The sequence below is a fragment of the Silene latifolia genome, chromosome 8 (genome assembly GCF_048544455.1).
Source record: "Silene latifolia isolate original U9 population chromosome 8, ASM4854445v1, whole genome shotgun sequence".
NCBI lineage: Eukaryota > Viridiplantae > Streptophyta > Magnoliopsida > Caryophyllales > Caryophyllaceae > Silene > Silene latifolia.
In genome coordinates, this window is record NC_133533.1 from 78,726,255 (window position 1) to 78,744,171 (window position 17,917).

A 17,917-nucleotide genomic window follows, 5' to 3' on the forward strand; every position below is an offset into this window, starting at 1 on the left:
ACCAGTGAAATCCGAGCATAGAGGACAAATTGACGCAACAAACAAAAGAGCATACAAATGAGGAAAATTATAAAGTGATGAGCTTTAACCAACAAGGACATGAAAACGACGTGTGAGACGGAAATTTCGACATGGTTGTCGAGTAACCTATCACCGTTACCTGTTTATGAGCTCTTAAACGTCTAAGGAACCATCCAAGGGTGATTCTAACCCAAAAATGGAAGAAGTTAGTCCCGAAACCGCATCCCTTGAAAGACGACCGAAATGAAACATACGAAAGCTTGGCTCTTTTTTATATAGGAAGGAGGAGAATGAGGAGGGGAAGCTAATGGAGTAAGTTTTATGAAATTTGGTTGAGAAATAAGGGAGAGATCTTGGTTTGAAAGGTCGAAGATGGAGATGGTACGGGTTGTTGGTGTTCTCTGTTGCTGCTGCTGCGTTTTCGCAAAAGAAGAAGAAGAAGGTAGGGTGTGGGGACGTGAACCACAACACAACCATATTAATAGTAATATTAATATATAATAATATTTAATAATAATAATAATAATAATAATAATATATAAATGTGGGGTGTGAGTGAGTAGGTGTATGAGTGTTGTTGAATTTTGATTGGTCGAGGTTAAGGATAGTCTTACATATGAAAATGTGACGGTCTATAGCTAGACGGAAATTGAGACAGAGATTATTATTATTACCGTCACTATTATTATCTGACCAAAAATATGAATAAATATATTCTTATAAAAATCATGCGTCAAAATATAATTTACTAATATGTATTATTTTTATAAAAATGAGCTATTATATAATACGTTTATAAAAATCGTATTTGGAATGAAATTATTTAAATTGAATAATTCAAAAATATAAAATAAAGCAATCGAACAGTTTAATAAATTTAAAATGTCAGAATGGAAAATTCGCGGGTGTTACATTACAAGTCTCATTGAAAAGATAGGTGATGGGTAAAAAATGCAAGGATTCATAAGCTCGCATTTCATCAAACATAACATGTGCATGAGTTGAGATCAAAACAAGCAAGCAAATAAACCATGAAAGCATATTAAATTAAGCATGAATCATTCCCCATGTTGATTTCCTCTAATTACCCATTAACCCTAGCTAGGTGACTACTCACTCATTATCATGTTGAACATGCTAGCAAGGTTGTCAATCATACCAACAAAGTGAAACATGATGAATGAATGAAGGTAATTAGCAATAATTAAAAAGGGATTAAGAGAATTATACCTACTAATGATTCCAATAATAAAGCAAGAATAAAAGAAGTACTTGATGCTTGATTGAGAGGTTGTCAATCTCCCAATAATAACCCAAATAATCTTCAATTACCCAAAATAATGGATGAACAAAAGAGAGATTAAGGAAATAAAACTTGTATTAGAACTTGATTAATTGTTGATTACAAAACTAAAGAGAGATTTGATTGATATTAACTACTCTAAGAATTGGTAAGAAGAACATGAGAAGAACATGCTCTTCTAATTAGACTAATGGGGTATTTATAGTGGAAATTAGGTGGATGCATTAGGGTTAACTAAGGGCTTAAATGACGATTAAGTCCCTACTTAGGGAAACGCCGGTATTTTTTGAAGGAAGGGCATCTTTCTTGAAGCTTGAAGAAACGAATTTGCGCTGTCTTGGAATCCGTGCGTCTTAGGCTCGGGACGGCCGGATTCCTGTATCTCTGCCCAGGCGTCTTTGGTAGAAGACGCACGGATTGTGGTGCTGGGGACGGGCGTCTTCAGCACAATCCGCACGGATTGCTGCTCAGCTTGCTTTCCTCTTCTTTTCTTCCCTTTTCTTCATAAAATCATTGGGGATTTCCTCGGGGATGCAAGGATCTTTCCTCATCATTGCCCAACTACTATAATATATACAAAGGCCTTCTAATCTTGTCTCTCCTTGATGCTTGGTCATTGAATTCAATCAATTTAGTCTCATTTTGCCATGAAAATGCAAGGTTTGCACTCCTTTCCTACCAAGGACACAAAACCTCAAAGAATATGCAAAACAAAGAACTAAAGACAATAAATGACCCAAATATGCACTAAAAAGCATGGGAACAAGGCTAATTCGGGGACTAAATATGCGCTAATTATGGTCACATCAAATATCCCCAAACCGAACCTTTGCTCGTCCCGAGTAAAGAGGTGACAAAGACTAGGACCCTTATTTAAACTAACCTAATAACATAGCCGACATGAGACAATTAGCGGGTCTCACTCCGCCCCTTCAACTCACAACAAGACAACCATGAGGTAGGATGCCTTCTTGCAAGGCAGGGTGGATCTTGCCAAAATGGCGACACATCCAAACATTGAGCACACAAAATCAAATAATGGATGCATCTACAAAAGGAATAGCCACTTCCTCATCGAGTGGCGGAGTCAACTAAAAGAGAACAAATTTAAGAGCATATATTCCATCACAAATACTACTCTAACAAATTACTAAGGCTAAGAGGATGGCACAAAATCACCTCCAAATGGTGTTAAACTAGACTACTTTCGTCCTCAATTTCCAAATACTTTCGTCAAGAGCGATCGGATGGTATGGAATGATGATACCTATGATGCTAGTAGCATTTTACATGACAAGTCTCGAGTTCTCTACAAAAGTAAAGGTCATGGATCGTCCCACGCTCGACAAAGTGGCTTGACAAAAAGGCTTTTTGGGAATGAAATGCTCAAATCATTTCAAACAAGGGTGGATATGACTAGTATTCAAAAATTGGCCTCATTCAACTTTCACATTTCAAAAATTAGAGATGGGGTTTGTCCCTTCCGGGCTAATGTCCTTTGCTTTCGCCAATCGCTTATTAGGCAACCGGTTAACCTCTAGACAATAGCTTTTCGGGGTGATAGTCACTCTGTCTCTGGGCGGTCGAATTCATAACCGTGTGGGGGCCCAATTCAATGGATCCCTCTCCAAAGCACATCGAAGTGGTACGCCTCCATCAAAACAACTAAAATTCTCAACATTTCAACATTTCATAAGATTTGAGGTTTCCTTGGCAATAAAACATTTCCACATAACAAAATCTTTGAAATGAGCACTTCAAACTTATTGATTGAAAGTATTTTTGGGTTGCCTTACCACAAGGTCAATCAAGGTCACCTAGACAAGTTAACCAAGTCCACATTGCATCACGGGGTTGGAATAGGTGACTCACATGCAAACCCTTGACTAGGCTTTGGGTCATGGGTCAAAAGACACTAGTATGACACTATCTAGGGTGTTTTACAACCATTCTAGTAGGCGAAGTCTTAAGTTGAAAAAGTATTTGTAATGGCTTAATTGCTCTTGTCAAAGTTCTCAATTAGGCACTTTTCAAAATATTTCATCTAAATGCAAGTACATGCCATGATGCAACTATTATATACATCGTAATGCAAGTGATTCTACCAACTAATATGACATATAAACTAAATGCAAGTCCTAAGTTCACATTGTTATACCGCATCAATCAAAATAAAGCCACATAGTCATTAACATAAAGAGGAAAAAGGAGATTAGAAAGATCATACCATGCGGTCTTCAATATCCTCATGTCTCGGATGTGGCGTAGTCAATCAATGTGAACAAGGAAAACACAATATATACAACAATATATACATAACTACACTACAAAAGAAAAGAACTTGTTTTTGGTTTTTCAAATTTCAAATTTTTATGATTTTTCGAAATTTTTCAATTTTTTTTTTTTTTAATTTTTGAATAAAAGTTAAGTTAGAATTCCCCATCCCCACACTAATATGGGCATTGTCCTCAATGGCCAAAATGATGGGAAATTTTGCAAACATGATGCATGATTTCTACACTAAATGCAAGCTACACTAATCTACACTACATGATGCATGGTTTTTGTTTATGACGGAGAGGATAATTTAGATTACCTCCCGTTGTGTATGTATATACTTCCCCAAACCGAGCTAGACATTATTGCTAATGTTCTAAGGTTGGGTGTAGTTCATGCACACACTATGCAATGCATGAAACAAAATTTGTCATTTTGGATTTTCAAAAGTGGGAACAATAAAATGAGAACACCTCAATGGGGCCGAGGTGTTAGTCCTCAATGGTGCTAGGACTACTCCAACAATGATCAAGAAAAATAAATAAAACAAAGAAAGAAGTAAGCAAACCTCAAGAGGGTAGGAGCCTCTAAGCTTGCTAATCTTCCACCATATCATCACTATCATCATCTTTCTCACTAGAAGTGGAATTATCACCACTTCCCTCTTCACTTTGTTGTTCACTTTGTTCATCATCCTCTTCTTCTCCTTCACTAGCCTCTTCATCAATGTTATCATCAACAACCGCATCAGCCGCATCACCAACAACCTCATCATCACCCGGAATACCCCTAGATGCACTCGGGAAGAAGACCTCCCTATCCGCCCAACTAGGCAAAGGACAGGAAGGATTAAGTAGTCCTTGCCTAGCTAAATGTAGGAGGGGTGGATATTGGGCTAAATAAGCATCTTCCCGATCCTTGAAGGCTTGCTTGTGCATTTCTTGCATAAGAAGAGTCACATAATCATTTCTTGCTTCGGCGCCTTCGGGTTTGAATTCTTGGTACTCGAAAGGATAGGGTGGTGTGACAATGGAAGAGGAGGGCATTTGAATGTCACGCTTTTGTTGTTTGATGATGTACTCGGCCTATTTTGAAAGGGGAAGGAGATAGTTGGTCCGGTGGACACTTAAACGACAAATCTTTGAAGGTAAAGTAAAAGATCTAGCCTCACTAGTGAGCCATCCATACTTGGTGTCAAGAGGGTTATGAGAGACCCACTTGTACTTGTGTAACATAGTATCAATATCAATGAGATGACCACCCTTCTTTTCCTCATACTTGTTATCCTTGTTGAAGTTTGGATCAAAGTATTTAGCTAAGATAGTGACTAGACCTCCATTCACAATAACGGTAGTGCCTTGCTTCCCACAATCAATTTTTAGCCATATATTCACTAAAAGCCATAGAGAGTTGAAAGGCTTGATGAATTTCCTTCCAATGTTCAAGGCCGACTCAAGAAGAACAAAATCGAGTTTGGTGAAATGGTTGGTGTCTTTTCTTGTAATGATGGTGTTTCCTACGACCTTGTGCCACACTCTAATGCCCGGATGGTGGACTAATAGAGCGCGACTAGCATGAAAGCTCTCAAATTTCCTTCCGGAAATCGCCTCCCAAAGAGGGTCGGGGTCATATTTGCCAACATTCTTGAAATAACTTGGTGAATCATCAAGACCCAATGCTTTACCCATTTCCTCAAAGGAGATGTGCCTACTAACATTAGCTAGGCGGAACTCGATGGTTTCCATAGTCTCAACCTTGTTAACTTTCAAAGAACTTAGAAATTCTAAGGTAAGGGAGGGGTATGTCAATTCTTTTGTCTTAAACAATTTCTCCAACCCCATGGCTTTAAAGAAGGCTCTAGTTTGCTCAAGGACACCCAAATTATCTAAGGCATATTCACAAATAAACTTGGTGGATAGAAATGCTGTTCTAGCATACTTGGCAAAAGTGTCCCTATGGGACTTGGAAATGAAAATTACCTCCGGATAGTTCGAAAGTTGAGCAATTTCCGGAGTAGTAGATATTGTTGCTTGCATGGGAGTTTTTTGTTGTTGCACTTCCAAGTTTGGGCTAGCTACCACCATAGCCAATGCTTTCTTTGCTTGAAGACTCTTTTGTCTTGATGAGAGTGCCTTTGCCTTTGTTGCTTTTGCCTTTGTTGCTTTTGTTGCTCCCTTAGTCCTTGCCATTAATGAATAAACCAAGAAAAGAGAGAAAATCTTCAATTTCTAGTGTACCCAAATCGATTTAAAGATGAAAGGCTTTGCCTTTATGAATTCAAAAATCGACTCAAAGGTTGAAGATTTTGTGCTTGGTTGAAGATTTTTGTTGAAAGAGGAGTGATTAATTTGTTGTTTAAAGGATGTTTTGATTTGATTTTGGTGAATGTTGTTGAGGAATCTTGTTTTTGTGATGGAGAGGATGAGGGTTTTGGAGTTATGGGGTTTATGGGTAGTGTTATGAATGAATGAATGAAGAAATGAATGTGGGAGGGGGTTTATAATAAACCCGAAAATTTTGAAATGCAGGGGGAAGATGGGCGGCTTTCCTTCAGGACGCCCGAATTCTGCCTGTTCTAGGTTTCAGAATTCTCGCCTAAAGACGGGCGGATTTGAATAAAGACCGGCGGATTCGAAAATGCGGGACGGGCGTCTTTCAGAGAAGACGGGCGGATTCCTTTACAGGGATTTTTCTTGTTTTCCTCAGCCAAAAATACGGGCATCTTTCAGTGAAGACGGGCGGATTCTATTGCAGGACGCCCGGATTCGTTAACAGTCAAAAATTCAGCTCAGAAGGACGGGCGTCTTCTACCCAATATGCCCGGATTGCCTGAAGACGGGCGGATTCTCCTGAACCCGCTCGGATTCTACCCCTTTTACCCGGATTCAGTTCCATCCGTGTACTTTGCATATCCCTTGTCATTTTTTCATTCTTCAAAATCTCGTTTTCTTCATTGTGGGGGCACTACTAAGGCATGAATAGCCTAGGCAATTGCAATCCCCACACTAAGCTAAAGCACTACACATTAATTGAAATCATTAGTCCCTCCCTCACTTCTCTCAAACATGATGATTATCTTGATCAAAGTATAAAAAATCCAAAAATGACAAAAATGCAATTCAAGAATTGAAATGCGAGTTAGGGAGTTAGAAATATTTACAAGTGGTGGTTTAGGGAGGACTCCACCAAACTCTCATTCTTGATGAGATGTCAAGGGGGCATGTTCAAGGTGTTGTTGATGTTGCTCAACACCTTGAAAAAGTAATCAAAAGCTTGTTCATTGTCATGAGAAAGTTCTTCAATAGATCTTTGCCCTTGTTGCCTTTGCCTTTGTTGTTGGTCTTGATCGATAGCATTACCAATATAGGGATTAAAAATCCCTTCAAACTCGTCGTCCCAAATACCACAAACTCTCCCAATTTCTTGTCTTGGCCAATGAGGCCATCCTCTTCTTCTTTGCTTGACTTTGATGAGCTTTGCAAGCTCTCTTTGTTACAATTCACTTGCTCTTTCAATGGAGCATCTTCAATTTTCTTCTTCCATTGGAGTTCCGACTTCTTCCTATCATCCTTCTGGCTATAATGATCAATCATAAAACATGGTTCATGCAAACGTGGAGCTCTCATGGTCTTGTCAAGATTGAAAGTTATACTCTCATCTCCTACTTCTAGAGTGAGCTCTCCATGTTTCACATCAATCACCGCACCCGCGGTGTGTAAGAAAAGTCTTCCTAGAATGATTGGAATGTTGGAGTCTTCTTCCATATCAACAATGACAAAGTCCACCGGGATGAAAAACTTCCCAATTTGTACGGGAACATCTTCCCATATCCCTAATGGTGTCTTTGTCGATCTATCGGCCATTTGGAGTGTGATATTGGTGCATTTAAGCTCTCCCATCCCCAACCTTTTACTCACCGAGTACGGCATAACACTCACACTAGCCCCTAGATCACATAAGGCTTTGTTGATCGTGGTGTCACCAATGGTACACGGTTGATGCGAGTCCGCTAAGTGTTCACAAATTAAGATGTTGTCGTTGGGTCACGGTCGAATCAAAACACAATTTATAGCTTCACAAACAACTCTACAATTAGTAAAGAGGTAAGTAAAGGTTGGATCCCAAGGGACGGGTATTGAAATGAGATTTCTATTGCAACTAGCGGTGTCTAAGGGGTGTCACAAATTGGGCTGATGTAGAAGGTTACTAAACTAAAATAGCAATGAAAATAAACAAGCAAGATGAATTAAAGGGGTGTAAACAATTGATTTAAGGCACTAGGGTGTCATGGGATCATAGGGGAATCATGGGATATGATCATACAAACATGTTCTCAAATTATAAGCAAGAAATTATTGTTGTGATGGATTGAGTTGGGTTATATCTTACAATCCTAGGAAAGTTTGGGGCCCGGAGCCGAATCGATTAGATTGTACAACACCTACAAGCCGACTTAATCTTCCCTACTCAATAACATGCATGGTCTAATGAGACTCGAGTTGGGTTATGTCTTACAAGTCTCATTGAAAAGATAGAAGATGATAGTAAATGCAAGGATTCATAGGCTTAGCATTTCATCAAATATAACATGTGCATGAGTTGAGATCAAAACAAGCAAGCAAATAAAACATGAAAGCATATTAGATTAAGCATGAATCATTCCCCATGTTGGTTTCCCTTAATCACCCATTAACCCTAGGTAAGAGACTACTCACTCATTATCATGTTGATCATGCTAGCAAGGTTGTCAATCATACCAACAATATGAAACATGATGAATAAATGAAAGTAATTAACAATAATTAAAAAGGGATTAAGAGATTATACCTACTAATGATTCCAATAATAAAGCAAAGATAAAAGAAGTACTTGAATGCTTGATTGAGAGGTTGTCAATCTCCCAATAATAACCCAAATAATCTTCAATTACCCAAAATAAAGGATGAACAAAAGAGAGATTAAAGAATTAAAACTTGGATTAAAACTTGATTAATACTTGATTACAATATTAAAGAGAGATTTGATTGATATTAACTACACTAATTATTGATAAGAAGAACATGCTCTCCTAATTAGACTAATGGGGTATTTATAGTGGAAATTAGGGAGGATGCATTAGGGTTAACTAAGGGCTAAACTAGTAATTACACTTTTTAGATTGAGCAAGGAGGAGCCGGTATTTTTTGAGAGAAGGGCTTCTTTCTTCGTAGCTTAGAGAAGACAATCCGTGATGTGCTGGAATCCGGGCGGAATAAGGTCGAGACGGGCGGATTCTGGCGTTGGAATCCGAGCGGATTCAAGGGAATCCGGTCGGATTGTGGAGGTGGAATCCGAGCGGATTAAGGCAAAGCCCCTCGGATTGTGCTACTGCGGGACGGACGGATTGGTGACAATCCGCTCGGATTGTCAGTCAGCAACAAATCTTCTTCTTTTCTTCCCTTTTCTTCATAAATTCCTTGGGGATTTCCTCGGGGACTCAAGGATCCTTTCTCAACTTTGCTCTTCTACTGTAATATGTACAAAGGCCTTCTAATCTTGTCTCTCCTTGATGCTTGGTCATTGAATTCGATCAATTTAGTCTCGTTTTGCCATGAAAATGCAAGGTTCTTACTCCTTTCCTACCAAGGGATCAAAATATCAAAGAATATGCAAAACAAAGAACTAAAGATAAGAAATGACCCAAATAAGCACTAAAAAGCATGGGAACAAGGCTAATTCGGGGGCTAAATATGCGCTAATTATGGTCACATCAAATATCCCCAAACCGAACCTTTGCTCGTCCCGAGTAAAGAGGTGACAAAGACTAGGGCCAATACTAACCTATCCTAATAATATAGACGATATGAGACAATTAGCGGGCCTCACTCCGCCCCTTCAACTCACAACAAGACAACCATGAGGTAGGATGCCTTCTTGCAAGGCAAGGTGGGTCTTGCCAAAATGGCGACACATCCAAACATTAAGCACACAAAAACACATAATGGATGCATCTACAAAAGAATAGCCACTTCCTCATCAAGTGGCGGAGGCACTAAAGAGGAACAAATTTAAGAGCATGTAATCCTTCACAAATACTAGTTCAACAAATTACTAAGTCTAAGAGGATGGCACTAAATCACCTCCAAATGGTGTTAAACTAGACTACTTTCGTCCTCAATTTCCAAATGCTTTCGTCAAGAGCGATCGGATGGCGGTGGAATGATGATCCCTATGATGCTAGTAGCATATGACATGACAAGTCTCGAATTCTCTACAAAAGTAAAGGTCATGGATCGTCCCAAACTCGACCAAGTGGCTTGACAAAAGGCTTTTTGGGAATGAAATGCTCAAATCTTTATTCACAACGGGTGGATATGACTAGTATTCAAAATTGTCCTCATTTCACTTTCACATTTCAAAAATTTAAGATGGGGTTTGTCCCTTCTGGGCTAGTGTCCTTTGCTTTCGCCAATCGCTTATTAGGCAACCGGTTAACCTCTAGACAATAGCTTTTCGGGGTGATAGTCACTCTGTCTCTGGGCGGCCGAATTCACAACCGTATGGGGGCCCAATTGAATGGATCCCACACCAAAGCACATCGAAGTGGTACGCCTCCATCAAAACAACTTAAATTTCTCAACTTTCAACAATTCATAACATTTGAGGTTTCCTTGGCATTACATTACTTCCACATGACAAAATTTCTTTGAAATGAGCACTTCAAGCTTATTGATAGAAAATATTTTTGGGTTGCCTTACCACAAGGTCAAACAAGGTCACCTAGACAAGTTAACCAAGTCCACATCGCATCACGGGGTTGGATAGGTGACTCACATGCAAACCCTTGACTAGGCCTTGGGTCATGGGTCAAAAGACACTAGTATGACACTATCTAGGGTGTTTTACAACCATTCTAGTAGGCAAAGTCTTAAGTTGAACAAGTATTTGTAATGGCTTAGTTGCTCTTGTCAAAGTTCCTAAATAGGCATTTTTCAAAACATTTCTAACATGCAACTACATGCCACGATGCAACTAATATAAACATCCTAATGCAAGTGATTATATCAACTAATATGTCATATAAACTAAATGCAAGTCCTAAGTTCACATTTTTATACCGCATCAATCAAAATAAAGCCACATAGTCATTAACATAAAGAGGAAAAAGGAGATTGGAAGGATCATACCATGCGGTCTTCAATATCCTCATGTCTCGGATGTGGCGTAGTCAATGTGAACAAGGATAGAACAAACACAATATATACAAGATAATATATACAAGATTACAAAAGGAAATAAACATGTTTTTGGGTTTTCAATTTTCAAATTTTTATGATTTTTGAGATTTTTCAATTTTTTTGGGTTTTTTGAATAAGAGTTAAATGTTAGAATTCCCATCCCCACACTAATATGGGCATTGTCCTCAATGGCCAAAATGATGGAAATTATGCAAAGATGATGCATGAATGCAATCTACACTAAGCTACACTACATGATGCATGGTTTTTGTTATCACGGAGAGGATAATTTAGATTACCTCCCGTTGTGTATGCATTAACTTCCCCAAACCGAGTGAGACACTATTGCTAATGTCCAAGGATGGGTGTGGTTCATGCACACACTATGCTATGCATGAAACTAATTTGTCATTTTGGATTTTGAAAATGGGAACAATAAAATGAGAACACCTCAATGGTACCGAGGTGTGAGTCCTCTAATGGTGCTAGGACTACTCCAACAATGATCAAAATTATATAAAATACAAAGAGAGAAATAGACAAACCATGAGAGGGTAGGAGCCTCCAAGGTTTGCTAATCTTCCATCATGCTATCACCATCACTTCCCTCATTAGAAGTGGCCACATTGCCACTTCCCTTGTCATTTGCTTCTTCACTTTCTTCCTCATCTTCCTCATCATCATCTTCACCATCCTTTTCTTCTTCACTTGCTTCTTCCTCAATATTATCATCAACTTCTTCATCATCTCCAACAACCTCATTGTCACCCAAAACGACCCTAGATGCACCCGGAAATAGGACTTCTCTATCCGTCCAACTAGGCAAAGGACAAGATGGATCAAGTAGTCCTTGCCTAGCTAAATGTAGGAGGGGTGGATATTGAGCCAAGTAGGCATTTTTCCGATCTTCAAAGGCTTGCTTGTGCATTTCTTGCATGAGAAGAGTCACATAGTCTTTCCCAACTTCAACTCCTTCCGGCTTGAACTCTTCATACTTAAAGGGGTAAGGTGGTATGACAATGGAAGAGGAGGGCATTTCAAGATCACCCTTTTGTGGTTGAATGATATACTCGGCCTCTTTGGAAAGGGGAAGTAGATAATTGGTCCGGTGGACACTTAGACGACAAATCTTCGAAGGCAAGGTGAACGATCTAGCTTCACTAGTGAGTCATCCATACTTAGTGTCAAGGGGGTTATGGGAAACCCACTTGAACTTGTGAATCATAGTATGCATATCAACAAGATGGCCACCCTCCTTTGCTTTGTACTTGTTATCCTTATTGAAGTTAGGATCAAAGTGCTTAGCTAGGAGTGTGACTAGGCCGCCATTGACAATAACGGTCGTGCCCTTCTTCCCACAATCAATGTTGAGCCATCTATCTACCATGAGCCTCAAAGAATTGTAAGGCTTGGTGTGTACTCTTCCGATATTCAAAGCCGATTCAAGGAGAATAAAATCAAGTTTTGTGAAACGATTGGTATCTTTCCTAGCAATTATGGTGTTACCCACGACCTTGTGCCATACTCTTATGCCCGGATGGTGGACCAAAAGAGCACGACTTGCATGAAAATCCTCAAATTTCTTCCTGGAGATTGCCTCCCAAAGAGGTTCGGGGTCATACTTTCCATAACTCTTAAAATAACTTGGTTCATCACTAAGACCCAAAATTTCACTCAATTCCCTAAAGGTAATGCGTCAACTAACATTAGCTAGACGAAACTCGAGATTCTCCCTATTCTCAACTTTGGTGACTTTCAAAGAACTTAAAAATTCCAAGGTAAGGGAGGGGTGATCGGTCCGTTTCGTATTCACAAGTAAATAGATGTGTTCGTTGGTTACGGTCGAATCAAAACACAATTTATAACTTAACAAGCAACTCTACAATTAGTAAAGAGGCAAGTAAAGGTCGGATCCCAAGGGACGGGAGTTGAAATGAGATTTCTATTGTAACTAGTGGTGTCTAAGGGGTGTCACAAATTGGGTTGATGTAGAAGGTTACTAAACTAGAATAACAATGAAAATAAACAAGCAAGATGAATAAAAAGGGGTGTAAACAATTGATTAAAGGCACTAGGGTGTCATGGGATCATAGGGGAATCATGGGATATGATCATACAAACATGTTCTCAAATTATAAGCAAGCAATTATTGTTGTGATGGATTGAGTTGGGTTATATCTTACAATCCTAGGAAAGTTTGGGTCTCGGAGCCGAATCGATTAGATTGTACAACACCTACAAGTCGACTTAATCTTCCCTACTCAACAATATGCATGGTCTAATGAGACTCGAGTTGGCTTATGTCTTACAAATCTCATTGAAAATATAGGAGATGATAGTAAATGCAAGGATTCATAGGCTTAGCATTTCATCAAATATAACATGTGCATGAGTTGGGATCAAAACAAGCAAGCAAATAAGATATGAAAGCATATTAATTTAAGCATGAATCATTCCCCATGTTGGTTTCCCCTAATCACCCATTAACCCTAGCTAAGAGACTACTCACTCATTATCATGTTGATCATGCTAGCAAGGTTGTCAATCATACCAACAATATGAAACATGATGAATAAATGAAAGTAATTAACAATAATTAAAAAGGGATTAAGAGATTATACCTACTAATGATTCCAATAATAAAGCAAGAATAATAGAAGTACTTGAATGCTAGATTGAGAGGTTGTCAATCTCCCAATAATAACCCAAATAATCTTCAATTACCCAAAATCAAGGATGAACAAAAGAGAGATTAAAGAACTAAAACTTGGATTAAAACTTGATTAATACTTGATTACAATATTAAAGAGAGATTTGATTGATATTAACTACACTAATTATTGATAAGAAGAACATGCCCCTCTAATTAGACTAATGGGGTATTTATAGTGAAAATTAGGGAGGATGCATTAGGGTTAACTAAGGGCTAAACTAGTAATTACACTTTTTAAGTTGAGCAAGGAGAAGCCGGTATTTTTGGAGAGAAGGGCTTCTCTTTTCGTAGCTTGAAGAAGACAACCCACGCTGTGAAGGAATCCGGGCGGATTAAGGTCGGGACGGCCGGATTTGGTCGATGGAATCCGAGCGGATTCTGGGGAATCCGGGCGGATTGCTAAGGGGGAATCCGAGCGGATTCCAGCTGGGACGCTCGGATTGTGCAAGGGCAGGACGGGCGGATTGTTGACAATCCGCTCGGATTCTCAGTCAGCGTGGTAGCTTCTTCTTTTCTTCCCTTTTCTTCATAAATTCCTTGGGGATTTCCTTGGGGACTCAAGGATCCTTTCTCAACATTGCTCTTCTACTATGATATGTACAAAGGCCTTCTAATCTTGTCTCTCCTTGATGCTTGGTCATTGAATTTGATCAATTTAGTCTTGATTTGCCATGAAAATGCAAGATTCTTACTCCTTTCCTACCAAGGGATCAAAATCTCAAAGAATATGCAAAACAAAGAACTAAAGATAAGAAATTACCCAAATAAGCACTAAAAAGCATGGAAACAAGGGTAATTCGGGGGCTAAATATGCGCCAATTATGGTCACATCAAATATCCCCAAACCGAACCTTTGCTCGTCCCGATTAAAGAGGTGACTAAGACTAGGACCAATACTAACCTATCCTAATAATATAGCCGATATGAGACAATTAGCGGGTCTCACTCCGCCCCTTCAACTCACAAACAGACAACCATGAGGTAGGATGCCTTCTTGCAAGGCAAGGTGGGTCTTGCCAAAATGGCGACACATCCAAACATTAAGCACACAAAAAACATATAATGGATGCATCTACAAAAAGAATAGCCACTCCCTCATCAAGTGGCGGAAATTATCTACAAGGGAAGCAATTCAAGGGTACACAATCCTTCATAGATGCAATTTGTTCAAACTACTAAGCCTAGAAGGATACCAATAAATCACCTCCAAAATGTGTCAAGCTAGGGTACCTTTGTCCTCAATCGTTAAATGCTTTTGTCAAGAGTAGACTCCCTATGGTGTTAGAAACATTGGAGGATCGCGGAATTCCCCCTCTTGCCTAGACAAGAAGAAGGGTCGTCCCCTCTCTACCATGCACAAAAATGGATAAGATGGAAAAGGGATCGATAGTATTTGAGTTTCACTTTGGGAGTTTGCTTTCATTGTTGTTTTTCCCCCCAATTTCTTGTGGCATATAACATTTGAGAACACTTTCTTTTTGCCATTTCTTTTTGATTTTTGGCATTTCAACACTTGACAACTTTCAACTTTTCTTTGCATTTGTTTTTGAACATTTTCAAAGTCACCACAATTAGTAACGAGGGTGCCTTGTATTTGAAGCTTAGGAGTCTATTTTTGCTCCTCTTTTCATTTGATGCATTTTTGCAAACTTTCTTTCACTTTTCATTTCATTGAACTCAAATTGATTTCTTTTTGTGCCCATTCCCTTTGATGACAAAATGCGTGGTAGAACATGGATGAATGGATGGATGGATGCATGGTTTCAAGGGTCACCTTGGAATAAACGGTAGACAAGGAGTTATCACACCACAAGGTACTCTTGACTCGGCCTTAATCCATGGGTCAAAGGATACTAGCATGACACATCCTAGGGTGTTTTACAAGTATTCTAACAAGCAAAGTTTTAAGAAGAAAAAGCATCTACTAGGGCTTATATACACTTGTCAAGTTTCCCAAGTAGATGGTTTCGCAAAATTTTTCTAACATGCAAACTACATGCCATGATACAACTAACATATAAACATCCTAATGCATATGATTCTACCAACTAATATGACATATAATCTAAGTGCAAGTCCTAAGTTCACATTGTTATACCGCATCAATCAAAATAAAGCCACATAGTCATTAACATAAAGAGGAAAAAGGAGATTGGAAAGATCATACCATGCGGTCTTCAATATCCTCATGTCTCGGATGTGGCGTAGTCAATCAATGTGAACAAAGATAAAACAAACACAATATATACAAAACAATATATACAAGACTACACTACAAAGGAAATGAACATGTTTTTGGATTTTTCAATTTTTCAATTTTTATGATTTTTGAAATTTTTCACTTTTTATGGGTTTTTGAATAAGAGTTAAATGTTAGAATTCCCATCCCCACACTAATATGGGCATTGTCCTCAATGGCCAAAATGATGGAAATTATGCAAAGATGATGCATGATTTCTATACTAAATGCAATTCTATACTAAGCTACACTACATGATGCATGGTTTTTGTTATGACGGAGAGGATAATTTAGATTACCTCACGTTGTGTATGCATTAACTTCCCCAAACCGAGTGAGACACTATTGCTAATGTCCAAGGATGGGTATAGTTCATGCACACACTATGCTATGCATGAAACTAGTTTTGTCATTTTGGATTTTACAAATGGGAACAATAAGAACACCTCAATGGTACCGAGGTGTGAGTGCTTTGATGTTGCTAGGACTAAACCAACAATGATCAAAATGAAATAAAATACAAAGAGATATGGACAAACCATGGGAGTGTAGGAGTCTCCAAGGCTTGCTAGTCTTCCATCATGCTATCATCATCACCACTTCCCTCATGAGAAGTGGTCACATTGCCGCTTTCCTTGTCATTAGCTTCTTCACTTTCTTCCTCATCTTGCTCATCATCATCTTCATCATTTCTTTCTCCTTCCATTGCTTCTTCCTTAATATTATCATCAACTTCTTCATCATTTCCATCAACCTCATTATCTCCCACCACGTCCCTAGATGCACCCGGAAATAAGACTTCTCTATCCGCCCAACTAGGCAAAGGACAAGATGGATCAAGGAGTCCTTGCCTAGCTAGATGTAGGAGGGGTGGATATTGAGCCAAATACGCATTTTTCCGATCTTCATGGGCTTGCTTGTGCATTGCTTGCATGAGAAGAGTCACATAGTCTTTCCCAATTTCAATGCCTTCCGGCTTGAACTCTTCATACTCAAAGGGGTAAGGTGGTATGACAATGGAAGAGGAGGGGGTTTCAAGATCACCCTTTTGTTGTTGAATGATATACTCGGCTTCTTCGGAAAGGGGAAGTAGATAATTGGTCCGGTGGACGCTTAGGCGACAAATCTTCGAGGGCAAGGTGAATGATCTAGCTTCACTAGTTAGCCATCCATATTTAGTGTCAAGGGGGTTATGGGCAACCCACTTGAACTTGTGAATCATAATGTGCATATCAATAAGATGGCCACCTTCCTTTGCTTTGTACTTCTTATCCTTATTGAAATTAGGATCAAAGTGCTTAGCTAGGACCGTGACTAGCCCGCCATTGACAATAACGGTCGTGCCCTTCTTCCCATTATCAACATTAAGCCATCTATCAACCAATAGCCTCAAAGAATTGTAAGGCTTGGTGTGAATTCTTCCGATATTCAAAGCCGATTCAAGGAGAATAAAATCGAGTCTTGTGAAATGATTGGTGTCTTTCCTAGCAATTATGGTATTTCCCACAACCTTGTGCCATACTCTTATGCCCGGATGATGGACCAAAAGAGCACGACATGCATGAAAATCCTCAAATTTCTTCCAGGAGATTGCCTCCCAAAGAGGTTCGGGGTCATACTTTCCATAACTCTTGAAATAACTTTCCTCATCACTAAGACCCAAAATTTCACCCAATTCCTTAAAGGTAATGCGTCTACTAACATTAGCTAGACGAAACTCGATATTTTCCCTATTCTCAACTTTGGTGACTTTCAAGGAACTTAAAAATTCCAAGACAAGGGAGGGGTATGTCAATTCCTTTGTTTCAAACAATTTCTCCAACCCCATGGCTTTGAAAAAGGCTTTTGTTTGTTCAAGAACACCCAATTATTCCAAGGCATCTTTACATATGAATTTGGTGGATTGAATAGATTTCATAGCAAACTTGACAAAGGTATTTCTATGGGTATCGGAAATAAAAGTTACCTCCGGATAATGCAAAAGTTGATTAATTACCGGAGTAGAGGATGTTGATGGTCCCATAGAAGGTTGTTGTTGTTGTTGCACTTCCAAGTTTGGTGTTGCCACCACTATAGCCAAAGCTTTCTTTGTTTGAAGAGCCTTTTGCCTTTGTGAGAGTGCCTTAGCCTTTGGTGCCTTTGTTGCC